Raw genomic sequence first — 27,876 nt, 5'->3', positions numbered from 1 at the left:
CTGGCCCACAACAGCTGGTGGGCAGGCTGATTGGAAAGGAGGGACGCAACATGAAGAAGATCGAGGAGGAGACAGGGACCAGATTACCATCTCCTCGTAAGTCATGTGTTGCTGTGCTGTACTGTTCTGCTTTCACACACGCCCACGATGCTCTGTGAGTATGCCAGTTTTGCTGCAAAGTCACACCAGCACCTTTGGAAGACAAACAACACATTCTGGTGTCTTCAGCAATCTGAATTTGTTTGTCATGGTCGTTAGAACACTGAAAGCAAATAACACTCCCCAAGATATTTTGAAAAGGACACTGCCACCAGTTAACTTACTAGTTTCACAGATTGTTCTTCTTGCACATTAGTGTCTCAGGATGGTGATTTCACATAACTGATTCATTACAGGAAATGTTGAGTCGATCACTTGTTTATTCTAAAATGGACAATACACCGATCAGCCATAACAGTGTGACCACCCGTCTCATACTGTGTATGTCCCCCTTTGGACATCCAAACAGCCCAGGGCCCAGTTCCATAAGCAGTCTAATCTTTTAGTCTACTAAACTTACTTAGTCGACTAAGGTTAGTCCCCAACATTAGCCATCTAATCTCCATTTCACTTCGACTAAACTTGTAGATTAGCCATCTTATGTTAGTCAACGATTTTCACAGGCATAGTGGCCTCACGAGTGCCGTTGCCAAGAAATGCCTCCAATGCGACAGTTTTTTTTTTTAACTTCTGGAACATCTCTGCTACCTGCCGCACCACAGGAGAAGCGCTACCAGCCTCCGTGTCCGTAAACATCTCCAACAATGCAAAAACTGACATCTAAGAAAGTAAAAAAAAGACTTGTCTAAAGAAAATTTGACTTAATTTTGTCTAAATAGAAAATAATCTTGTCAAGCATTTTTTTTTTAACATAAGAAAAAACGTCTTATTTTGGAAAAATGCATATCACTTTTTCTTAGTAGGTTTTTTCCAGCTAATATCAAGCTGTATTTAACCAGTAACAAGGAAAGGCAATAGATTTCAATCATCCAAGCAAAGGAACAAGATTGCTTTCCTTATTTTAACAGAGAGGCTAATCTTAAAATAAGAATTTGACTAGTTTTAAGATTCTTAACCTATTGGCAGGTTTTTTTTGTTTGTTTGTTTTTTGCTTCATACAAGACAATTTGGCTAGATTTTGGATTATTTGGCTGATTTTGAGAGGGACAGTTTTTGCAGTGAATAGATTATTCACTCACTCACCCCGCCGCAAGGCTCTCAAGTGAAAAAATAGAAGAGTAGAGCCCAGACTGAAAAATAACAGAGTGCCCTTTTAAGTCTGATCTGTAAGAGGAAACAGGAGCAGAGAAATATTATAAACAGCAATGATGGTTCTGTATTATCTCTGTAAAGGCATGACCTTCTCATCCACAAGCTTTTTCAAAATTTTTCGTCTATATACTAAGCTTGGAGGTCCCATTTTTGTCCTCAATGTTCTCTGGATCGGCTCACCTCACGCATCATCTCTACACTCTCGATCTTCCCAAATCCTCTTTAGGTATGGACGCACATCATATCTCTTTCACAAATCCCCTTAATTGCCCACATTTTGCAGTTAATTAGAACCGCCTATCTGTGATATATCGCCAATTTCCGCCAGATGGCGTTTTTCGCCTGGCAAGTACGAATCCGTCCAGCTTCCATGTATGACATTCAATGCATTGTCACTGATCACTAGTTGTTTTTTTTTTTCGTCCGTATTTCATCAAGGTAGGTCATTGAAAATTATCTGAAGATGTTTTCTAGGGCAAAACATCCACCATCACATTTGCGCCAGCTATTATGGTTCGTGTGGTACAGCTCCCATTTTGACACAAAAATAGCACTCAGTCAGGGCCCAAAAAATGCATAAAAACAGTATAGTTTTGTGAAGCATTGCTTCTTAATTATTGCAAACAAATGTCAGCATGTTTTTACACTTTCTTTTCAGTCTTGCCTTGAATTTCATACATTTTCATAATTTATTCTAATCTGTCATTCCCATCATACTTCAGTATACACTAGGTGGCGCTGTTGCCACTGCAAATGTCTTTTACTGCCACCTGGTGTTGTGATAGATAGATAACTTTTATTGACCACTTCATAACAATCATAAAAAATTAAAAGTTACACCCATTTTCATTACACTACAGAGTCAGTTATTTCATAATCATTAGGACTTAAAAAAGATTAAGTTTAAGCTTCTTAAACTAGGGGTCAGTGTGTCTCTTATCGCTGCTACTCAAAATGCTTTACAGCTTTTTTTTGGAAGCTAATACATTGTCTCAGTATACTGCTGCACAGTTTCCCAGGTCAGTGACCCACAATTAGTACCGTATTTTCTGCACCATAAGGCGCACCGGATTATAAGGCACGCCCTCAATTAGCGGGTACTTAACCCTTACAAAAGGCACACCGGATTATAAGGCGCGGCCTCAATTAGCGGGTACCTAACCCTTACAAAAGGCGCACGCTAAAACATATAGTCTACAAAAAAAAAAGGTCACGGAAGCAAAACGGTGAGTTTATTTGAACTTTTTAACAACTTTGAACTACCGGTATTTAACAATATGGTACTCACATTATTTTTTATTATGGTTCTGTCACAAATCCATCGAAGTCTTCATCTTCTGTGTCTGAATTGAACAGCTGGTCTTCTAGCTGTGGCCACCTCACTTTGTTTCTGCGGAAACTCCGTTTGGTCTTTTTAACTTGGCGTAGTTCAGTTTTCTTGTTTCCTCTCGCAGCTGCTCTATTCCCATGAACAACCACGTAACTGATAGCCTGCAGTTTGAATTGTGCCTCGTAAGCATGTCTCTTCGCTGGCGCCATTTTCGGGGTCCTTAGACAAACAGATGTTGTTTTGCAGGATACCTGTAGTATACAGTAACTACCGGAGGAGTGGCGGAGGTAAGTGTACATACCACGGACTCACGGACTCTTCTCTGATTGGTTTATCGCTGGCAGCGTACGTACTCTACGCTACCAGCGTACGTACTTTACGTATTACGTAATGTTCTCCGATTGGTTTATCGCTGCCAGGGTACGTACTCTACGCTGCTAGCGCACGTACTTTACGTATTACGTCCTTGTGTCAGCGGGAAATGGTCCGATATTCCGACGGTCAAAGACAACGTCGGTTGTTTTTACAAATTTTGGAATTCAGTGCGCACATAAGGCGCACCGGATTATAGGGCACACGGCCGATTTTTGTGAAAATTTAGGCTTTTAGGTGCGCCTTATGGTGCGGCAAATACGGTACACTCTTCTTCTTCACCATCTGAAGGACAGGTAACTGGCTTGTTACATGTACTTTTTGAAAGTTATTCCAATAGATGTCTTTGCAGTTATGCCCAGGTCTTACATTTGCTCTGCCACTGCGGTGGTCAGCTCACCTGATCTATTACAAATGTTGTACCGGCACAAGATAGATTGTCCTTATTTGCTTGTGGATGACACCTCTGATATTATGGCTTAGATAGAAGAGAAAATCAAATAATTTGTTGCTTACAATGTTGCACTCTCTGCTCCAATCAGCATCAGCAAGTTGTTTATATAATCACAACATGACAGCAGGGAGTTTTAAATCCTACGTTGAGGTTAATGGCACAACTCACTTGCACTTGATGAGATGAGAACACAAGATGTAATTAAAATCAGCCCAGTTACATCTGACTTAGACGACTATGTGAGCTGAAATATCAGTAAGCCTGCTGTCATTTCATTTGCATGTTCTTTTTTTTTTTTGTGTGTGTGTCTGTGTGTGTCTTATGTGGTGAATTATGAATTAGGGTGTATGACGTAACCATTTACAACAGTGAGAGGACCGTCACGGTGAAGGGCAGCATGGAGGCGTGTTGTAATGCCGAGGTGGAGATCACGAAGAAATTGAGAGAAGCCACGAGAATGACATTGTTGCTATGAACGTAAGTCAAACAGCAACTAAAAGGTTACCGCGTGCGGTCCATCAGCCACCGCACTCGTGCAGCTTTGGGGATATGATGTCACGCTGACTCCGCAGAGATGGGCAAGGGGATCCCTGCAGGGCAGCGGGTAATATCGCCATCCTATTCGTGTGCCTTACCGCCAGCATTACAAATGCAGCTTGTGTGCGGTCGGTAAACGGAGAACAGTAAACGATCATCTGTGACTCGAGTGTTTCATCGCAGAATGTCTCTGACTCACTCCTTCCCCCGCTGCGTGTCTGCACTCCTGCTCTAACACAGTGCGTTTCCCAGCATCCATCTGATATCTGTCAGATGCTCTCTCACCCGGCTCCTCTTTCTCACTGCCCTGAATGACATCAGAGGCCGTGCAACCTGTGAGTTCAGCAGCAGCGGAAGAAAGACAGTTATGATATCGTATGCAGCACGCCTCGTTTGCATGACAGTCATACAGAGATCTAAAGCATCAGTGATAGTGGCGAAAGAGTAACGATTACTCAACTGTAACTGATTTTTTTTTCCTCCTTCTTTGTTATCACCCAGGAAGTTGTGAAACTGCACCGCCAATGAGTGCAACAGTGACACCCGCGCCTCCAGAAAGCACGTAGGGCCATCTAGCGTAACAATATGGATATTACACTAAAGCTTTCATGGCCATGGAAGCAGAATAAACCACAGGCAAATCCTCGCCCAGCTGTGGCTAAAATTATACCTTGTGGGTATAACTGTGTCAGACGTTGGTGTGCAATTAAGCCAGTATGAGCCAAAATGTGATTTTATACTCACCAACTCTGTGACCTAATTAACATGCAAATCTCATCCCTGTTACTATGGTAATCGTTCCCATTGGTGGGACTACCCATGTGCTACCGTTTGATTATTTGTGGCCAAGGCCTCGGAGATACAGTGACACATGTTCAGATGGACAGCGTGTTTGAATAGATATTTTGCTCATGCAGGTTGGTGATAATTTGAGGGAGAGCTCACTGTTTTGGTGCCATCACAGAAATGAATACACAAATATAAAATAGTGTTAGTGGTAACATACTGTGCTGTGCAAAAACCATGACAAAAATATTGCAAAATATCAAAAAGCTTGGAAATCATAAAAGTGTTAATAACTGCCATTAGATTAAAGCTGAATTACTTTGAGTGATTCTTATCTTCATTTGATTAGTTTATTAATTATGGACTGTAACCTACAAACAATCTGATTTTTATTCACCTGAAAAGGACTGTTACTGCTTTATAGTATTGCTTGTAACATTATAATTGACATTTAACAACATTTTTACCCGAGGCCATCAAATATGGCCATCGGGTACTGTGAAGGCTTTTCGTCCATCCGTCTGTCTGTGCTTAGCATAAGTTCAGTCCTGTTACTGCTACAGTGTTTAAATAGCAGGGAACATTGTTGGGAGACAGACCATAGACAAGTTCAAAGATGGCTAACCTGGACCTATTCTGAGAGGTATTTTAAGAGGTTAAAATGTCACATTCTGCTCCTATTTTATGGTATGATCTTAACGGATGTTAACATGGTGATGTCAATTCCTGGTGTCACTAGCTGCTAACTTTGCTTCGTTTCTAGCTAGAAATAACACCTTCTCATATATTATGCAAACACTAGCAATAAATAAACACTTCTAAAACTGAAAACGCTGTTTTTGTAACCTTCTAAACACCTTTGGAAGGATCCCGCAAAACATTTAGCGGACATTAGCGTGGTGACGTCACAGGCTGGTAGCTAGCTGCAAACTTTAGCGAACATTAACTCAAAGCTAACTTCGTGTGGATTTGAATTTCTCATCAATACCTGCAATGCACAGCGATGATCTACAAATATTCCTTGATTTGCACACTTCTGCTCTTGCCCAAAAGCTCATGTACACACACACAAGCAAGTTCTCCTGCAGATGCCATAACGGAAATATGATTTTTGATTGACTGATTGATAGAGGGATTTATTGAACATTGCATATGTACAAATTGTACTTAAGACAATAGGATCTTAATTGAACAACTGTAAATTATGAAGAACACAATGCTCATACGGCCGAGGTAGTCTGAAAAATGGTGCCATGGCATTGCTGCATCCAACATGCCACAAAGCTGTATACTTTATTGTTTATCCTTGGCAATAGTTGTTTTAAGTATTTTATGTACATGTACTTTTATCGCCAAATAAACCCAGTTCAGTGCAATGGTGTTTTACTAACATCATAATCAAGGGGTTGTGGGGCCTTGGGGGTCATTTAAACCCACATTTGATTATACACTCATGTGTCTCAGTAATAATTTTTAAAATCATATAAATATAGCTTTAGAGTGAGATGTTCAAAATGCAACTTTGACCACAACTTCTCATTAATCTGTGCTTAGTTCTTCTGAACTCAGAGGGACTAGTTTCTAATTATATGCATTATATATCTCATTTTTATCTTCACTGTATATTAGTGTCAGTTTTTGACCTGAGGTCTTTGAGTTTTGTTGTTATTTATGTGTGTAACACTCCGTGAATGGTGCTCCTTTATTCAGGTACTTCAGGTTCACACTCACACAGTACACACATTCCACCTGGAAGCTGAGCAGTAGGGCTTCAGTCTGATCTGTCGGCCGCTGAGCCCTCCACTGGAGCAATCGGCAATCCGACGCGTCCTCAGTGACCACGCCGTGGCAGTAATGAGGACGAACTGGGTGTTCTTTCACAATCAGCCCTCTTTACAGTAAGATGGTGATCAGTGTGTTCTGTCAGCGAGAAACAAGGATTTTCCTCTGGACAGGGCTGTTCATGTTATATAGTGAAAAAATAAAAGTTGTGAGAGACTTTGGGGCCACATGTCGTTTTGTACGCTTGGGGTTTATAGGTGCAGACCAAATTTGAACTCAATCAGATAGATTTAGAGGTCCCCCAGAGTGACACATTTTCCTCTCCCTCCACTGGCAAGGAACAGCTAAAAAGATTTCTTTTTATGAATAAAGACAAAGTAAAATTCATGAAATATTCAGTTGATAATTGCTAGTAAATGTTACTTGAGTTATTCTTTTAGATAAACTAATATATGCAAGTAAAATTTACTTGGAATTCCAGAGTGAATTTTTTCCAATTTTTTTTCAGTGAATACTGTTGCTAACATGAACGAAACAATGCCACTTAAGGGCTGATAGTCAATATATCAACTTACAGTTGTGTCCCTTGCTGTTACAGGCAACTTACTTATATTTCATTTATTAAGTAAAAATGTTTGACTTGTGATTAATAATTTACAATAAAATAAATAAAGTTAACTTATCTATGATGCGAGATTACTATGAGGAGTTAATAAAATAAAATAAAATCCTTCCATTCACCCTATTGAGTATTGTTTTGTTTTGTTTCTACAGCAACAAGCCAATCTTTTCCCACCTTGAGTGCTTTGGGCATCTTCTCCTCGGGTCTGCCGGTGCTGCCCCCCTGCTGCTGGACCACGTGGTACAGTGCCCCCTGTGGCGGCAGCAGGATACACCCATTCTTAGTGAGTAGAATCTTTCACACACTGTTGCCACTTGCAGATGTACTGTAGGTAGGGCAAAAAGCAGCCCAGTCTCACCTTTTTTTTTGTCCTCCTGTCACGAAATGATTAAAATTTTTGTGACGGGAGTTTTTTAACTCATTATTACTAACCCTACCCCTAACCCCAACCTTAATTAGAATGAATTCGTGCTCCCATGATGAAAATTTGGCACTTCTCATGACAATATGACGAACCAATAGATTAATGTATATTTAATTCTGCTGAATCACAACAATCCGTGAGACTGGGTTGCAAAAAGTCAGACAAACACCGACAAACAGTTCTTTGGGGGAAGTTTTGTCACCTTTGACTTTTGCCAGTCACGTGAAGCAGTGCACAGTTTTTATATATAAACATTTTAAAGAACAACAACTGTTTATTGACTCAGGTCTTCCTGCATGAGTTTGTACACAGTTTGAAACAGGCAGAATTCCCCCATGTTCTCCACAGATGAGTCAGTTTGTAAAACAAAGTCTCCACTCATTGCTTGGTGCAGGCGAGCCAAAGTAGTGTGAGACAGAGTGTGAGAATGCATATGCATGCTTGAAAGTTTAAAAAAAAAAGTTAGTGTGAATCATTCAACGTGTATGCCCTGAAATTCCCCTAAAAAAGATGTGTATGTGAGTGAGACTCATGAATGGCATTTTTTTTTTTAATGTCACATGATGTAGCAAAGGTAGCAGTTGAGTGTTGTCAAAGCAGAGAATGAGATGAATACTCGTATTTCCAAAAATACACAGTGAAATTTGTACCAGTCGATAACTCAAATGGACTGCATTTATATAGCGCTTATATATAAGCGCTTATAAAATAAAGCGCTTATAAATGTAAAACTCACATTTATGTTTTACATTTATTATTGAAATGTTCATGCAGCAAGAAATGAAATGAATTTAACTGTCATTATCTTTAATAACACAAACACCACATTTGCAAGCAAAAGCTAACTGGTTAATTAATGTTGTACAAGGCACAAAAAACTCAAGAGGAAACTGCTTCTTATCGCCACTGAATAGCAACCCAGTCTCATGGCATGTCATGATTCAGGAGCACAAAATATACATTAATCTATTGGTTTGTGATATTGTGACGAAAAGCGCCTCGTTTTCATCACAGCAGCACAAATTCATTCTCATTCATTCTGCGATGGCTGCACGAAATTAAAAGTGAAGCAGGGGGTTAGGGTGGTTATGGTTAGGGTGGGGGAAGGAGTAGGGTTTGGTTATGGTTAAGGTTAGGGTTGGGGGTGGGAGTAGGGTTAGTAATAGTGAGTTAAAAAAAAAAACCCGTCACGAAAATTTGAATCATTTCGTGATGGAAGCACGAAAAAAAAACGTGAGACTGGGCTGTGAATAGACAAAAACATCTGCTTGGAGTTCAAACTGGGCATGTTTATCTCATTAAATTAAACATTTTAAAACATCCATGCATTTTTAAAATATGATAGTTAGCCGGACCTTATTGTAGCTGTTCTCCTCGTTGCTCTTCTGGCTGTTTCATGCAGTCCAAACAAATGGAATACTACATTGCATGAAGGATAGGTTATTCCCTCCCTTAATTCAAGTATGTGGTCTTTAAGTTTATTTTCTTAGAACAGATGGATATTTACATCTGACAAAAATAGTACATCCATATTTACAGTGACATACAGTAGTGTTCAGAATAATAGTAGTGCTATGTGACTAAAAAGATTAATCCAGGTTTTGAGTATATTTCTTATTGTTACATGGCAAACAAGGTACCAGTAGATTCAGTAGATTCTCACAAATCCAACAAGACCAAGCATTCATGATATGCACACTCTTAAGGCTATGAAATTGGGTTATTAGTAAAAAAAAAAGTAGAATCCCACCCCTGCCACATTTCTCCATGTAATGTGGAGTTGCGTCAGGAAGGGCATCCGGCGTAAAACCTGTGCCAATTCAACATGCAGATCCACCTTGGATTTGCTGTGGCAACCCCGTGTGCAAACAAGGGAGCAGCCGAAGGGACTTACTAGTAAAAAAAAAAGTAGAAAAGGGGGTGTTCGCAATAATAGTAGCGTCTGCTGTTGACGCTACAAACTCAAAACTATTATGTTCAAACTGCTTTTTTAGCAATCCTGTGAATCACTAAACTAGTATTTAGTTGTATAACCACAGTTTTTCATGATTTCTTCACATCTGCGAGGCATTAATTTTATTGGTTTGGAACCAAGATTTTGCTCCTTTACTAGTGTGCTTGGGATCATTGTCTTGTTGAAACACCCATTTCAAGGGCATGTCCTCTTCAGCATAAGGCAACATGACCTCTTCAAGTATTTTGACATATCCAAACTGATCCATTATACCTGGTATCCGATATATAGGCCCAACACCATAGTTGGAGAAACATGCCCATATCATGATGCTTGCACCACCATGCTTCACTGTCTTCACTGTGAACTGTGGCTTGAATTCAGAGTTTGGGGGTCGTCTCACAAACTGTCTGCTGCCCTTGGACCCAAAAAGAACAATTTTATTCTCATTAGTCCACAAAATATTCCTCCATTTCTCTTTAGACCAGTTGATGTGTTTGTCGCGGCTCGTCTTTTTGGTCTTCTCAGGATGTCGTCTTTTAGATAACACAAACTAATTGCAAGTGATATGCTAGAAAGAGGACACAACACTTTAGAATAATTCAGCCTTAAGCAAGATAAAATGCACAGAGTTTTTAAGTTTATTTAAGCCTTCGACACAAAGCTTAGACAAACTGAGTCCTCTAGAGAGACTGAATAGGTGACAACCGCGCTCATCTATTTATTGGAGACCCGCGGGCATCGCTCCTCCTTCGACTTTTTTATTTATTTCATTCCCAAGACATGGTTTTCTATTGGAAGCGTCCTCTAGTGAACCCTAAGCAGGTGTTAGGCCATTATTTCAATGTGACAAACGCTCCCATTAAAACATGAAGGATTTACAACTGATTTTTTAAAAGACCTTCAGCCACAGGTGCAGCTGGCCTGAGGCCCCCTCCGCACGTGGCCTCAGCCACACGTGCAGCTGGCCTGAGGCCCCCTCCGCACGTGGCCTCAGCCACACGTGCAGCTGGCCTGAGGCCCCCGCACGTGGCCTGCGGGAAAGCACCTAAAAGGCCTTGGAAAGCCCCTGACAGACTAAATGACTAATAGAGCCCTTTTTTTGGGTTGAACACCTGCTAGTTCAACCAGAGGACATACAGTTCGGATCAGGACACTTGATAGTTCATCACAGTTCAAATATGGACCTAAAAATTCTTCTACAGTCCCTCCTCTGGGACTCGAAAGAGTCCCATTACATCAACTATACTCTTGGGTTGTTTACTGACAAGACATCCTCATTTGTGCATTGCAATAAAAAAGAAAAACACATCACTCGAGTTACTGATAACTCTGGTGCGGATATGAATATCAGTGATACTTCACACGGTAAATATATTGCAGTGCAGGTGAACCTACATAGCAATTAGCTGGATTATATCAACACAAGGTGACATTCAAACATTGAGTTTTGGTGTAATTCAAGGCACTTAAAATGGCCACATAAAACAAGTTACATCAACCTCTTAATCATGGCAAAGTAAAGGCTTCACATTGACATCAGTGCAACCAATCATCTTCTGGCATCTATTGTCTCACTCGACCAGAGGCTCCAACCCATTATACCTGGTTCTACATATTATTTTGTTAAAGAGTCACACATTTATTATTTAAATGCATCAAATACCCCTACGTTACCACTATTTAGTCAACCAATCAAGAAACTATTCTAAGGTTAGCGCAGCTATGTCTAGTTAAATGATAAACACAATAAATGGTTTTCCCTTCATGTCCGTCCTTAAGTCATTTGCCTTAGTCAATCATATAATGGTTTTCATTATAGGCCATTTCTCAACATTCTCCACTTTGTTTTTCTTCTTTTTCAGCTTGTTTTCTAATGCCCTTTTTGGCCAGACACCAAATTTAGGCAATGCATGTCTCTTGAGGCATGCTATAATTTAAGAAAAAAGGGGTCCCTATGGTGCATCTTTACTACTAAATCTACAAACACGCCGTGTAAGGGTCCCCTTTTTATAACTTTGCAATGTGATATCTATGTGTATGCATTTAGCTTTATCTGTGTTACGCAGATGATGGTAAGGACAGACATTTACCCAACTTTCGTTACTAACATATATCCTTCTTTGTTTTTAGTTACACTCAGATTTCTGAAACCAGTCCGCAATTCAAACTCAAGAACCAAGATCATAGTCCGTGTTCAGTGCCATTACGTCAGTCCGTGCTCCTCAGCATTTACTCAGCATCTGAAGTTTTGGGAGAAGTTGGGGAACATGGGAGGTTGGCCTTTCAGGGGTAGTGGGGGGAGGATCAGGAATTCTGGCTTTCAGACAGTCGTGCAGTTCTCTGATGGATCTTTCCAGCTCCTTGTGCTGCTTGGCCAGGTTGTACAGGGCCCCCAGAGAATTCTTGCCCACATTCAGGGTGGTGGTGGCCAGCCCTAGCTGTTTCCCTTTCCATATGCTCCATCATGCAGGCTAGCATGTCCATACTAGACTGAAGACCACACAGTTGAGTATGGAGGCCCTCCTGAGCACAAGAGATGTTGGCATTGTCACGGTGTATCCTGAACAGGTATGCAGCTGTCTGACTTAGTTGTGGCATGATTTCCTCAAATAGCTCATGGGGAATGTGATTTGTGAGGGGCAGGAGCTGCTCCAAGGTTTTTGGAACAGACTCTTGTGGAAGACGAAGCTCTCGAACCAAGATTGCCATGTCCTGTGGGGTGACCATGACCAGATTAAGGTTGTGCAGTCCAGGGGACAGGAAGTACAAGGGGGAAGGCATTTCGTGTGTGGGGGGAGTATTGTTGATGTCGCACAGGCAAGTGGGTGGGACACTCTGGGCATTTAGCAGCCTGTACAAAGCTCCCCTCTGTCCTGGTGGGTGAGTTCGGCTAAGGTCTACCCCTGCTGATCCTCCTCCAGAGGTACTGGGCTGATCAGAATATCTCTCCTGCCTTGGGGTGGAAAGCTGGGGACAGGTCCTAGCAGTGAATTGGGTCTAGGATGCACTCGGGCGGTTGCTGCATATGGCCGACCTTGGCTGCCTCCCCTGGAGGGTATCGTTGCCACTGGCACATGTGACTGTCTCCATGGCATCTGCGGAAGGGGTGTGTTCCTGAGTCCAAAGGGTCCTTCAGGTGATGGTGGAGTCCTCGGGGCCGACTCTTGCTGCAGGCAGATTCTGTGAAGCCGTCATCGCCAGGGTGCTGGAACGATGAAGATCCTTCTGTTGCCAACTGGTTTAGCTGCTGGATGGATGGCGGCTGTGGCGACCAATCATGTCTCGACCATCCCTCCTGTATATCCTCTTCTCCGAACAGTTCTGAGAGTCCAATCAGACTTGATAGAGGCAGATCAGGCATAGGTCCCTGATCAGGGGAGTCTGGTCTCTCAGCCATACTCCTGTGTCCTAGTAATATACATATACGTTCATTATTACAGCTCCATGTCATTCTTTCAGATATTGTCTATCCTATCCCTCATTTTTGTGGGTGCATGTGTGTGAATGTAAATGTGCGTGCATGTCTTCTTCCTCGTCTACAATATCACCAAGCACGGTCCATCCCAGTCCTCCCTATCTGGGGTATACGCCACAATATTAGGGAGCTGGGGGCTGTCGGGGAGGATAATTGGTATTTCATCCATTTCCATATATTCTGGTTCTCTGTCTGTTTCGTTTGTGCTTTCTTCTAGGGCTCGGATGGCTAACAGTGGGAGCTGTCCTACTGTGGATGAAAGCAATTTATTGACCAGAAATTTTATCAAGGGAATACCACAACATATTACCAGCAAGACCGCCACCCCTGTTAGTGCCAAGATTACACCTATCTGGTATAACCAGTCTTTCCATGATATCCACCCTCTCCTTAGAGTCCCAAACAGTGAAACAGTGGGCCAATATTCATTCCATTCCCTACAATGTATCCAGAATCGTCAGTTTCATTTCTCCCTCCTATGGAGTTACTTAACAGTTCCTGTTGCATCTCTTCAAGTGTGATTAAGAGCTCTGTCAAATTTCCGTCTTCCCCTGTACGCATGGGAATAGCTGTGCAACTTCGGTGGCTTTGATCATAATACAAACTCCTTGTTCATCAGCCATCATCATCTCGATAGCTAATCTAGTTTGCATTGTCATTAGCGAGGTGGCGTGCAGTTGTTCGGTTAAGGCTCCTACTGCTGCCAATGTCCAGTTCAGGTATCTTTGCTGATTATACCACAAGTAATTAATCCACTGCACCTCCTGGAACCTAGAACGGATTTTGGAGTAACCCCGAACAGAGCCAATGCCCATCCCCATTTATCCGCATCTTCATCTGCTTTAACCTCTGCTACTGTCTATGGCTTCTACTGTCCGGGGTATCCCTTCTGGTATCCCGTTTCTTACTGTGATGTTGTAGTCTGTTTTAAACGTCATTATTCCTCTTTCTTACGAAGTTTCTGTGGCATGGGTTTATTGAATTTGGCATTTCAATTACTGTTATTGCTCCTGTGAGCATCACAGGAGCACAAAGGCCTTTCCAATTCGGGGACAGCGATGACAGGAGTTTCCTTTTTTTGTCCGCATATCCAAAAGATGTCACTAAGGGTACCGTTCCCTTAGCTAAATTTGGAGTAGATACCCATGAAGCATGGGTGAGATTCAGTCCAATTACAGACCCCCCTGTGGCCGGTACTATTTGTTCACACTGTATGCCTGCTGCTGGCAGGGTGTGACAGACAGTAATGTTCCATGCTGTTTTGGCCGGTTTGTATTCTTGCTGCTTTTGCATACACTGTATGTGGTGTTTTGGCTGGGTCGTCCCTACCTGCCAATCGCTTATGTATTGTGCTACTAAGCCTTTAGCTATACAGAATGGGTCATCCCTTTCTCTATTTTCATAGGTGGAACGGTTCCTTCTGTACTTAGGGGCACTGGACAAAGTTTACTGTCGGCAGCATATTTTTCATCACCTACTGCCATTTTCATAACACATTGTGTATAGCATTCTGCTTGGTCTGGGTTATGTTGGGGGCTCCTATAACAGTTGTTGATATCAGGTAGGGTTTAGCCTGAGGTATCACACCTTTCCGGTGACAGGCTATGCAAGGCTTTTCACTGATCTGCCTAGCCGAAATTTCAACCATTGGTAAAATAAATTGGTCTTCAACCCTTGTGTGCGGGCTAGGTCTGTACTGGGATCCCATCTCCCTAAGTGACTGCTTGTTTCTAGGCTTCTAATTGTCCTCTTTTTCCTTGGTTTGATTTTACCCATTTTGTGGCTTCATGTACTGTAACAGTTACGTCTTGCTTGGTTTCCCTGCATCCTCTTTTAGCACAAATTACCTCTATGTTGAGTGTTCCCTCCTCTTCACATTTGCTGCTAATGGCTTCGCCTAATCCCCCCAGCTTTCCCTGTATTCCTATGTTCTTGTAGGCTTTTGATTTAATGTATACCAATTATATGTTTTTCCTGTGTTTAGAATGCCTTGTTTAGCTGCTATTGCGGCCATGGCCACGGCACAGTCCGTTGTATGTTTTGGATGTCTATTTTCTCCCATACTGACCACCAGTAGTATTGTCAATCCCTTGAATAATTCCTTAATCATTGCTCTGATGACTGTTGAGATGTGCTACTAGATGTGCTACTAAGTGAGCCGTCACTAGATGAGCTGTCACTAGGGATGTTGGTGTATCTGTGCTTTGTCTGGGTTGTACTTCCTGCGGTTCTTCTGTCGGTAAATCTACTGAGTTGCTGTCCGAGTCTGATGTCTCCTGTGGCCTGTCTATCTGTCGGTCTGTATTTCTGTCTGTCTGTTGGCCTACGTCTCCAGTTGTCTCTGAGTCTGCATCTGAGTCTGTCGCTGCTCTATCTGGCAGGGATCCACTACTCTGAAGCTGTGCGTCGTCTTTGTTTAATCAGTCTCTGTGAGCGCCTTGGCCAGTGTTCGCCTGGCCGCAGGGAGGCGTGGCCTTCCCTCGGTGCTTCTTCTGGCTGCAGGGAGGCGTGGCCGTCCCTCTGTGCTGCTGTAGGGTCTCTGGCTTCTCCTGCTTCCCCCCTTGGCCCGGCTCTGCCAAGACGAGCTTGCCAAGGCCGCAGGGCGCTGGGCCACCAACCCTACATCAGTGGTTTAAATGAAACCAAGTGTCCTTACCGTCTACTTTGACTGCTGTACGTGAGGCAAGAATAACTTTAAAAGGACCTTCTCGGCGGGGCCTGTCCCACTTCTTTTTGAACACCTTGACGTAAACCAGATCACCAGGCTGGATGCTCTGATTTTCGAGTGGAATCTCTGCTTCTCTGTCTTCTGTAGCACCTTTGACCTGCAAAAAGATAGTTTTGTGTATTTGGGTTAACTGTCTCAGATAATTATGCCATTCGTCTTGTAGCTGCTCCAGCGATGGTCCTTTGTAGGGTCCTCTCAGGTATGGAATAGGCATCAGCCGACCTGTAAGAGCTTCAAATGGTGTCAAATGGGTTAGTCGGTTAGTTTGTGAGCGCATTGACAATAAAGCAAGCGGCAACGCATCCAGCCAGGTTAGTTTGCCATTGCTGTCTGCTATGATTTTTGCTAGTTTGTTCTTTAAAATGCCATTAGCCCGTTCCACTGCCCCATTTGATTGAGGGTGATAAACACACCCAAACTTCTGTTTGATACCCAATTGTTTGAATGTTTCTTGTGTAACCTTGGCTACAAAAGCCCTACCGTTGTCGATGAGATAGTATCTGGAATGCCAAATCTTGGAAAGACATCTCGGCACAAGAATTTGGCTACCGTTTTATGGTCTTGATTTGCAGAGGCTACTGCCTCAATCCATCGGCTGAATCTGCATATCACTACCAAACATATCTCATTCGTTTAACTCGATTTTCAGCTCCCATGTCTATGAAATCCATCATAAGATCTGAATGGCCCATCAGGGACCGGAATGTGGGCTAAAGGGGCTGTGAATGATTTCCGGACCTTGTACTGTGCACATACCTCACACTCATTCAACAAACGGTCCACTGTAGCTGCCATATATGGTGACCACCAGACAGCTTTTAGTTTGTTCATAATTTGGACTCGCGAACAATGATCGGGTCCGTGGGCCCAAATGATTGCATGTCGTAATAAATTGGTGGGTAACACAAATGTCCATGACTACTGCGCCACAGCTTGTCCGCTGGCCCCTGACTGCGTGTCTCAATAGCGCCTCGTTTAACCCACATTCGTTTTTCTTCTCCACTGGCCCTACTTTGAGCCACTATCAGTCGTCAATTGAAACCAGTGGGGCACAATCTTGGATGGTTAGCAGGGGAAACATATTTTCTCCTTGTGCTCCTTTGCGAGCTGCGTCATCTGCTAGATTGTTACCTTGAACTATGATGTTATTATTCTTTTGATGAGCTGCACATTTAATGATGGCTACCTCAGACGGTAATTGGAGAGCTTGTAACGTTGGGAAATCGCTTCTCCATGAGTGACAGGGGCCATCTGCTCTCAGGAATCCCCTTTGTTTCCAATGTTTGCATGTACATGACATACGCCATAAGCGTAGGCTGAGTCTGTGTAGATATTAACACTTGATCTTTAGCTATCTGGCAAGCCATAGTTAAGGCTTTGATTTCTGCCAGTTGGGCTGAACAAGGCTGATCAATTCCTTGGGACTCCAGTAATTCAAAGGTCTCGCCATCCGTGTTTAGTTTAACAATCCCCATACCCGCATGCAATCCCGCGGCATCCCGAAAGCATGAGCCATCCACGAACAGGGTTAGATCTGCATCTATGGCGTGATTATACAAATGTTCTCTGGCTCTCAAAAATTTCTCTGTCTCTGCCACACAGTTATGTGGAGTACCATCTAACGGTGTGGTCAATTTGGTGGCGGGATTCACCGTGTGACAACGTTGTATTGTTATTTCTGGAGCGGACACACAACTTCATATCCAGTGCGTCTAGCTTGTGTTAAGACAAAACGTTGACTGGTTAGCAGGGCATGTAACTGATGCGACGTGTACAACGTTACTGCATGTCCCATGATTATGGATGATGCTTTTTGAAATGCAAGGCAGCTGCTGCTAGACCCTGATAGCATGGTGGCAATCCTGTTTCAATGTTGTCAAGCTTTGTACTATAATAGGCCAATGGTTGTTTTCCTTCATTTGTTTCCTGCATTAGTACAGCACAAGCATATCCAGTTTTTTCAGTAACATACAAATGGAAGGTTTCCCATAATCTGGGTTACCTAACGCGGGAGCAGATTGCATGTCTGTTTTTAGGGCCTCAAAAGCTCCCGTTGCCTGATCTGTCCAGACGAGGAGAGCTGCATTGCTTGTTTGCCCCACTGCTCTAATCATGGCACGCAAAGGTGCAGTTTTTATAGCATAATCACAAATCCACGGCCGACTGTACCCTGCCATCCCAAGGAATGAAAGCATCTGTCCCACTGTTTGGGGTTTGGGAGCCTTGATTATAGCCTCCACTTGGCTTGGGGCTATACATCGCGTGGTCCCACACAACTGTCTTCCCAAGTATTCTACTTGTTGTTTGCAGAACTGCAATTTGTCCTTACTTACTTTATGACCTCCATCTGCCAATGCATGCAATACAATTAATGAATCTTTTTCACACTGTTCTTGAGTCTCTGATGCAATAAGGAGATCATCCATATATTGCACCAATGTACTGGGTATATCAAGGTGTTGTAAATCTTCAGCCAGGACTTTGTTAAAGATGCTGGGGACAGGTTCAGTCCCTGAGGTAGCCGTGTATACGTTAGCTGTTGTCCCGAAATGTGAATGCAAACAAATGTTGTGAGTCTGGGTGCACAGGCACACTGAAATAGGCTGAACACAGATCGATTACTGTGTACCATTTTGCTCCAGCAGGGATGCTTGATAGTATAGTATGCGGGTCAGGTACTATAGGTGCATCCATTTCTATTATTGCATTGATAGGACGCAGATCATGTACCAGCCGATACTCTTTGGTATTGTTTTTAGGGATAGGATAGATAGGATATTGCATGGGCTTGCAGTTTTTATTAAAACTCCAGCTGCCATTAGTCCCTTAATTACTGGTTTTTGCCTTCATAGCCTGAGGTTTTAATGGATACTGCCTTTGGTGAGGCAGTTTTGCTCCCGGTTTTACTTTTATTTTTACTGGTAAGGCTGTTTTTACTAGTCCTACATCTGTTTTGCTTTTGGACCACACCACTGGTGGTATTTGCTCTAACAATTTCTCTTGTTGGGCCGATACCCCATCTGTCCCTCTGGTCTAGGATTGAGCTCCACTTTTTGAGCTATAGCCTCATCATTTACTTTTAATTAATTCGTATAAACTGCTGGTCTTTTGACAGATGTACTTGTGGACTTTCCATGTTTTGCCATTCTTCAACTTCTGAGGCTGTCTTTACCATTGGACCTAGGTCATGGGATTCGTACTTTTCTGAGACTAAAAGGGTCCATGAGGTGTGGCATTCGGCACTTGATACCATTGTCGTTCAGCTGAAGTTAGCTTGACAGAAGCTGCGGCCCCTTGGGGCCTAAATAAATTTCTGTGGTGGTTATGTGAAGCAGCCGTTGATTCATCAATGCATCCCAGCAGCATGCATAGTCAGTTTGTTCTTGTTTGGCATCGAACATCAGGGTGACATGTAAAGGTAAACTAGATGTACATAGTGTCAGTGTGAATTTGCCCTCACATCCATGCCTTGGTCCTCTTCACGAGTTCCTAATACAAATTGTCCAGCTGTCTTCCCATATCATGACGTTTATATGGGGGTGGCTCTGCTTCCCAGCTCGGTGCACTGGCTTTAGTCTCTTTGGATCTTTCCTCTGTCATTTTTTCTCTTTCTGCTGTAGCCTCTGTGCTTCCTGCTTGAACAAGGCCAAAACTTCTTTTTCTTCAGTGCGTTTTTTGTGTTTTTCACGTTCTTCTGCTGATCTTTAATTTCTTTTTTCTGTATTCTACCGCAACTGCTTCCACACACACCGCATCAAATGATCCCACCAAAGGCCATTGCCTGCCCCCATGTGACCTTTTGTGCCACTTTCTCATACATTGGTTGGCCTTAGTGCGTTTTCCTGGATATTTTCTTAGTACTAAGTCTAGCGGGGTACTTTCCCGACCTTGACCTTGAGAGTTACCATGTAACCCTGACAAACGCTATGTGAGGTTTTCTATGGTGTTCTGGTAGTCCCTCAGGGGCTGTCCTGATCCAGACCAATAACTTGCTGGCTGTAACACCTGTTTTGTATTTTAAACCCTTAAAAGGATTAAATTTCCAACTGCTATGCCCGTCTTCTTTTTCTTTAACTAAATATGAAAATTTACCTGTTTCCCACCGAACCTTCCTTGGGACCACAGTCAGAGTCAACCTAGGAAACAGTTCTTCACCTGGATCGGTTGGTAGTGTTACTAAATGATTTAATGGTATGCTAAGTTCTTTATTAGGGTCAGCACAAAGCAGCTCCAGCCACGGGTTAACCCTGATGCCACAGACGTCTTATCAGCAGCTCCCAATTAATTAGAGGGAATTGTTCTTTCTTTTGCTTCAGATTGATTACCTTAGTAATCTGCCATAATTTCTGATCGATCTCTTGTTCGTCCTGCCAATGTTCTGCTCCTACCCTGTCAAAATAGGTCCTTTCCAGCCAAAAATGTGTCCTGATTCCCTGGGTTTCGATGTCTCCGTCATCAAGTAATGTTCTGGGAGTATTATTTCATCATCACTTAAGTCTCCCATCAATGACTGTCCCAAGCATTGATCAGTCTGTCAGCTTTTTCATTATAATCTAAGCTTTAACTTTTTGATTTATAACCAACTTTATTTATTAATCCTCTTACAACCCTAACACTTCCTAATGTCTTTGCTCCCGACTTTCTATTTCCCTTCTAATTTTTATTTTATTTTATTTTTTTTTTTTTTTTTTCTGCTTCTTCTTTCTTTTTCTGCTATGTTTGTTATTAGTTTTCTCCTTTGAAATATATCTACCTTTTCTGTATTTACATAGCACTCTTCTGTCTTTTTCTTCACTGTCTCTGTTTCACACTTTCCTCTCTGCCTGTCATGCACCTCCCAAGTCCTCCTGTTGGGTCTAAATACCTCCCCCTCGTACTCTTTCACATTAATCTTGTATGTCAGCCAGCCTGCAAGTTCTCACAGCTTTACACAGATTACTCTCCACTCTCCCACACACCAATCTTCAAAAGCTTTATACACAAAAATTATTAAAAACAACTTTCTATATATCTCTATCTAGACTTCTGCCACTTTTCACTCCGCTTTAAACAACCTTTTTATTCACTTAACCCAATGTTTCTGTTTAAGCATGTATCTCTTCTTCACGTTAGACAGCTTCTCCGGCGCTGTCAGCAACTTCATATATTACTTTTTTCAAGCCCTCTTTGAGCGTACAATATTTCATTTACTTCTACGCCTTACCGCGCCTCGCGTGCGTATCCTGTGCTTAATATATTATTTTCACAAGCTCCTTTCTGAGCATACAATATTTCATTTATTCTACGCCTTACCGCGCCTCGCGTGCGTATCCTGTGCTTAATATATTATTTTCACAAGCTCCTTTCTGAGCATACAATATTTCATTTATTTCTACGCCTTACCGCGCCTCCGTGCGTATCCTGTGCCTTTCTGCACTTTCTTCTGCCTTTTTTTTTTTTTCACTTACTGAGCTCCTCGTGAGCTTAATGTGCCTTTGCACTGAAATATTCTCTTTTTCTTTTCTTATAAAAAACTCATATACTGTGTACTTAATTACTTATTCTTCTCCCACGCCCCCAAGCGTGTATTTGGTGCCTTACTGCACTATTTTCTGCTTCATTATTCTCATGTATTCTGCACTAACTCTCTATTTATTTTATTATTTTTTTATAGTTTTCCTCTTTTCTTAAAAAATGACGTCCTTTATTGAGCTCTTTTACTTACTGTCAGCGTGCTTCTTTGCACTTTTCTCTAAATCTCTTTATCACGTACGGTATTTCTACTGCGCCCCCTCAGGCGCTTATCTTGTGCTTTCTCTGCACGTATTCTCTTGTTAAACTCTTTTTTCTCACTTATTCACTTCAGTCTCTGTTAAACTCTTTAATAACCTTGTATTACCTTGTATCTATTTGTCATATACTCCCCTAAATTACCCCTACAGCGCATGCTATCAGCCGGCACGTTAGTAACGAATTTCAACACCATTATTCCCCAAGCATCCAGGTTAGTTCTCCACGCACTCTTTCCGCCCAGAGTTCATGAACATTCCTGAACTTTCACTCACATAGACATTATGACAGCCATCTCCCCAGTGCCTTTACCTGACATGCAGCCCCATATCATCAATGACTGTGGAAATTTACATGTTCTCTTCAGGCAGTCATCTTTATAAATCTCATTGGAACGGCACCAAACAAAAGTTCCAGCATCATCACCTTGCCCAATGCAGATTCGAGATTCATCACTGAATATGACTTTCATCCAGTCATCCACAGTCCACGATTGCTTTTCCTTAGCTCATTGTAACCTTGTTTTTTTTCTGTTTAGGTGTTAATGATGGCTTTCGTTTAGCTTTTCTGTATGTAAATCCCATTTCCTTTAGGCGGTTTCTTACAGTTCGGTCACAGACGTTGACTCCAGTTTCCTCCCATTCGTTCCTCATTTGTTTTGTTGTGCATTTTCGATTTTTGAGACATATTGCTTTAAGTTTTCTGGCTGGACGCTTTGATGTCTTCCTTGGTCTACCACTATGTTTGCCTTTAACAACCTTCCCATGTTGTTTGTATTTGGTCCAGAGTTTAAACACAGCTGACTGTGAATAACCAACATCTTTTGCAACATTGCATGATGATTTACCCTCTTTTAAGAGTTTGATAATCCTCTCCTTTGTTTCAATTGACATCTCTCATGTTGGAGCCATGATTCATGTCAGTCCACTTGGTGCAACAGCTCTCCGAGGTGTGATCACTCCTTTTTAGATGCAGACTAACGAGCAGATCTGATTTGATGCAGGTGTTAGTTTTGGGGATGAAAATTTACAGGGTGATTCCATAATTTATTCCTCAGAATTTAGTGAGTCCATATTTTTTTCCCTCTGCTTGGTCTAAAAAAGTAACCGTTACTGACTGCCACAATTTTTTTTTCCTGATTTCTTATAGTGTTTCTTAAAGCCAGAAAGTTGCCATTTGAAATGACTTTAGTTTTGTGTCATGTCTGTGATCTGTTTTTTTTCTACAAAATTAAACAACTGAATGAACATCCTCCGAGGCTGGTGATTCCATAATTATTGCCAGGGGTTGTATGTACCAGTATGCCTGAAGGACCTGGATCAGATTGTGTGATATTTATATGTCTCTTGATATTTCAAGAGACATACCCCCAGGGGAGCCCGAGAGGGGGGGAGAATGAGCACCCCAAACGGACGGATAACCAGGTAACGACCTATGCAAATGGACAAGTGACAACGAATGCCGTATGCATATGCGGCAAGAGCTGCAAAACCCATGGGGTCTGAAGATCATCAGACCAAGATGGGATGTTTGAAGAATGTACAGTTTGAGCAGCGCTCAAGGAGTAGCCTCAGTAGAGACGCAGGAGGAACTAGGCCGGGGATTATCCCATAGCGGCCAGAACCCCTGTGCTCCAGAGGGCCTTGGTGAGACGCAGGAGGAGCCGGGCCGGAGTCACCCCACAGAACCCAGAACCTTCAAGCTCATGGAGTTCAAGCTTCATGCATTCCACATCATCGGCGGGTTAAGTGGCCTCCAGCTAGTAAGGGGTACGAGTGGCCGGAAATTTGATGACGATGTTGATGGTATCCTGGAAGCTACCATGAGGGGAGGAGGGGAAGAGACATACCCCAGGGGAGCCGAGAGGGGGGGAGAATGAGCACCCCAAACAGACGGATAACCAGGTAACAACCTATGCAAATGGACAAGTGCAACGAATGCGTATGCATATGCGGTAAGAGCTGCAAAAACCCACGGGGTCTGAAGATTCATCAGACCAAGATGGGATGTTGAAGAATGTACAGTTTGAGCAGCGCTCAAGGAATAGCCTCAGAGAGACGCAGGAGGAACTAGGCCGGGGATTATCCCATAGCGGCCAGAACCCCTGTGCTCCAGAGGGCCTTGGTGAGACGCAGGAGGAGCCGGGCCGGGAGTCACCCCACAGAGCCCAGAACCTCCAAGCTCATGGAGTTCAAGCTTCATGCATTCCACATCATCGGCGGGTCAAGTGGCCTCCAGCTAGTAACGGGTACGAGTGGCGGAAATTTGATGACGATGTGATGGTATCCTGGAAGCTACCATGAGGGGAGGTGCAGATAGGAAACTCCAAACGATGACAACTGTGATCATCAGTATCGCCACGGAAAGGTTTGGGTTGGCAGAAAGAGAGTCATTACAAACCAGTACTCCAAGAACCGCAGAGCAGAAAAGATCTCACAGCTACGCCAGGAACTAAGACTCCTGAAGAGGCAGTTTAAGGGAGCAAGTGAGGACGAGAAGTTAGGATTGGTAGAACTTCGAGGTATTCTTAGGAAGAGGTTGTTGACCCTCTGGCGAGCAGAATGGCACAGGAGGCGGGCCAGAGAGAGAGCCAAGAGACGTGCTGCCTTTCTGGCAAACCTGTTTGGGTGTGCCAAACAGTTGCTAGGTCAAAAACGTAGTGGCCACCTTATATGCTCAAAGGAGGAGGTAGACCTATATCTCCATAATACCTATAGCGATGCAGGCCGGGAGGAGGACTTGGGTGAATGCAGAGGCCTGATTAATCCGCCTGTTCCGATTACTGCCTTTAACATCAAAACACCTAGTTGGGAAGAAATCCAAGCTGTTGTCAAGGCTGCCAGGTCCAGCTCAGCACCTGGACCCAATGGGGTACCTTACTTGGTGTATAAAAGGTGCCCCAAGCTCCTGCGGCACCTGTGGAGGATCTTGAGGGTGATCTGGAGGAGGGGTAAGCCCAACAGTGGAGATCCGCAGAAGGGGTTTGGGTTCCAAAGGAGGAGAGGTCAACCACCATTGAGCAGTTTAGAACCATCTCACTGCTTAACGTTGAGGGGAAGATATTTTTCAGTATCCTCTCCCAGCGGCTGTCAGTCTCCCTCCTCAAGAATCAGTACATTGACACCTCAGTGCAAATGGGGGGATCCCAGGGTTTCCAGGATGCCTGGAACACAGTGGTGTGGTAACACAACTGATTAGAGAGGTCCGAGAAGGGAAAGGAAACCTGGCGGTACTATGGTTGGACTTAGCCAATGCGTATGGTTCCATACCTCACAAGCTAGTGGAGGCGGCATTGGAGAGGCACCACGTCCTGAGCAACATCAAAGTCCTCATTATGGATTATTATAATAGCTTTAACTTAAGGTTCACTTCTGGCACAGTTACATCAGAGTATCATCAGCTGGAGAAAGGGATTATCACGGGATGTACTATTTCAGTGATACTCTTTGCCCTGGCCATGAACATGCTAGTCAAGTCTGCCGAGCCGGAATGTAGAGGCCCCCAAACTAAGTCTGGGATCTGGCAGCCTCCTATCAGGGCATTCATGGATGACCTGACAGTAACAACAGTGTCAGTTCCTGTGTGCAGAGGGATCCTCCAAGGTTTGGAGAGGTTAACCACCTGGGCTCGGATGCGCTTTAAGCCAGAAAAATCCAGGTTACTGGTCCTGAGAGAGGGAAGGTGACTGATCGGTTCCACTTCTATCTAGGAGGTACCCATATACCATCTGTCACAGAGAAACCTGTGAAGAGCCTTGGAAAAACCTTTGACTGCTCCCTAAAGGATGCCGCCTCCATTAGGGCAACTAATGAACAATTAGAGAGTTGGCTGACAACAGTCGACAAGTCAGGTCTTCCGGGTAAATTCAAGGTGTGGTTATACCAGCATGGCATCCTGCCTAGAATACTGTGGCCATTGCTCGTGTATGAGTTTCCCATCTCTACGGTGGAAGGGTTTGAGAGGAGGATCAGCAGCCGTCTGCGTCGTTGGTTGGGCTTACCTCGAAGCCTGAGCAGCATTGCCCTTTACGGCAATAAGACCAAGCTGATGCTCCCTATCAAAAGCCTTACTGAGGAGTTTAGGGTTATCAGAGCAAGAGAGGTGCTCCAATATAGGGATTCCAAGGACATGAAAGTATCCCAAGCAGGTATTGAGGTGAGGACTGGCAGAAAGTGGAAGGCACAGGAAGCTGTGGACCAGGCAGAAGCACGGCTGCGTCACAAGGAGCTTGTGGTTCTGTGGAAATCGGCCGGGCGGGCCTGGGTACTATCCCAACAATCCACTATAACAAAACGGAGGGCAAGGTAAGGCAGGACCTGGTTCAACGCGAAGTGAGAGCTGGGGTTGAGGAGCAGCGTGCAAGCCAGATGGTGGGATTGAGACAACAGGGCGCATGGACCAGATGGGAGGGAGCCATAGAGAGGAAGATCTCGTGGCCGGGGTTGTGGAAGGCAGAACCCTACCGCATTAAATTCTTATCCAGTCAGTTTATGATGTCCTACCCAGCCCGTCGAACCTTTTCACTTGGGGCAAGGCTGATACCTCAGCATGCCCCTTGTGCCAGGGGAGAGGAACTCTGGAGCACATCCTCAGCAGCTGCCCCAGAGCGCTGGGGGATTGTCGCTATCGTTGGCGCCATGACCAGGTGCTTAAAGTAGTTGCTGAGTCCATCAATACTGCCATAGTCCAGTGCGAGAGCTTGAAACCATTAAGGCGGGAAATCTCGTTTGTGTGAGCTGGAGAACAACCACCCGCCCGACTGAGGGCCCAGACAGGTCTCCTGGGTGCAGGGAAGGACTGGCAGTTGAGGGTGGACCTGGGGAAACAGCTTCGCTTTCCTGAAAACATCTTGGAAACCAGTCTTAGACCAGACATCGTTCTGTTTTCAGAGTCATCTAAGCAGGTTATTATGCTGGAGCTTACAGTGCCCTGGGAGGAGAGAATGGAGGAAGCCAGTAAGAGGAAGAGGGAGAAGTATGCTGAGCTGGTGGAGGAGTGTCGCAGACGGGGTGGCATGCGAGGTGCCTTCCCTTCGAAGTTGGAGTAAGGGGCTTTGCAGGAAAGTCACTCTGCAAGGCCTATAGCCTCCTCGGTATCACCGGAGCACGCAAGAGAAAGGCCATCACTGCAGCATTCGAGGCTGCAGAGAGAGCTTCACGGTGGTTGTGGATCAGGATGGGCAAGCAGTGGGCGACGGCTTCTTGGATACAGGGCGGGATTTGATCACTCCTGGTCGGGTCGCCTGGGCGATTGGGTCTGAAGTTGAAAGACCCGAAACCCCCCATGACCCCAGGTACTATCACTGATGATGTGTCCAAGATTTTGCATTATGAAGTGTATGTAACCATTTAACCCCTCATAGTATCATGAAAGTGTGAAGCTGATGACAGCCAAAATTCTTCCTGCTCTACTCTGATTGATGGGTGGTACAAATAATTACCACTTAAGTGCTCTCTGAGTGCACTTTATAAAACCTGGTTGTGAAAGAATGCAATATTGTGGCGTTTCAGAAACATTCAAGGCCAATCAGACTCAATGTTAAATAATAACGAGGAGCTGAATAATAAGGCACCATGACTATTTCTTTGTATCTTCCCTGAGTGAAAAATTGAGTCTTCTTAACTAAGAGGTGTCAGCATGACTTGTTCTTCTACCAAGGTCTGGGTTCATATTGCAGAGGTATTTATTTATTTGTACTATTGGTTTGAATGAGTCTTCTTGATCTGGTGGCATTTCCAAAGATAACACTGCAAAAACTGCCCCTCTCAAAATAAGCCAAATAATCCTAAATCTGGCCAAATTGTTTTGTATTAAGCAAAAAAAATCTGCCAATGGGGTAAAGAAAAATTGCTTGGTTAGAATTCTCAAAACTAGCAAACATTTTCCCAAAATAAGACATTTTTTCTTATGTAAAAAATGCTGGACAATATTATTTTTCTATTTAGACAAAAAATAAGTCCAGTTTTCTTTAAACAAGTCTTTTTACTTTCTTAGATATATATTAATCAACTTATTCTGATGTTCTGTTTCTTAGTCTGTTTGGAATGTCATCACATTCTCACCCATATAGATTTTGACTCATCTTTTTCTCTTCTTCGTTCCCCTCAGGGTGGACATTCATCGTAAAGAAAATGCAGGCGCAGCAGAAAAGCCTATCACCATCCACTCCACTCCCGAGGGCTGCTCTTCTGCCTGTCGAATGATCCTAGACATCATGCAGAAGGAGGCCAACGAGACCAAGACGTGAGTCTATGTTAAAACATGCACAGACGTACATGAACGCATATTGTTACACAAAGACACGTGCGTCTTCTGTGCATCTAAACAGT

At 43.5% G+C, this 27,876-nt stretch overlaps 1 protein-coding gene and 1 long non-coding RNA gene across 2 annotated transcripts in view; both read left to right on the top strand.

The window, feature by feature from the left end:
- Positions 1-27,876, top strand: part of igf2bp2a (insulin-like growth factor 2 mRNA binding protein 2a) — a 216,242-nt gene that overhangs the window by 134,913 nt on the left and 53,453 nt on the right. The window lies entirely within an intron of this gene.
- LOC117525165 lies at positions 52-7,444 on the top strand. The gene is made up of 3 exons (XR_004564971.1): positions 52-96; positions 3,810-3,944; positions 7,347-7,444. It is a non-coding gene; the product is annotated as an uncharacterized LOC117525165 (long non-coding RNA).

The sequence above is a fragment of the Thalassophryne amazonica genome, chromosome 14, assembly GCF_902500255.1.
Source record: "Thalassophryne amazonica chromosome 14, fThaAma1.1, whole genome shotgun sequence".
Classification (NCBI taxonomy): Eukaryota; Metazoa; Chordata; class Actinopteri; order Batrachoidiformes; family Batrachoididae; genus Thalassophryne; species Thalassophryne amazonica.
This window is presented reverse-complemented; position numbering and strand designations above follow the sequence as displayed.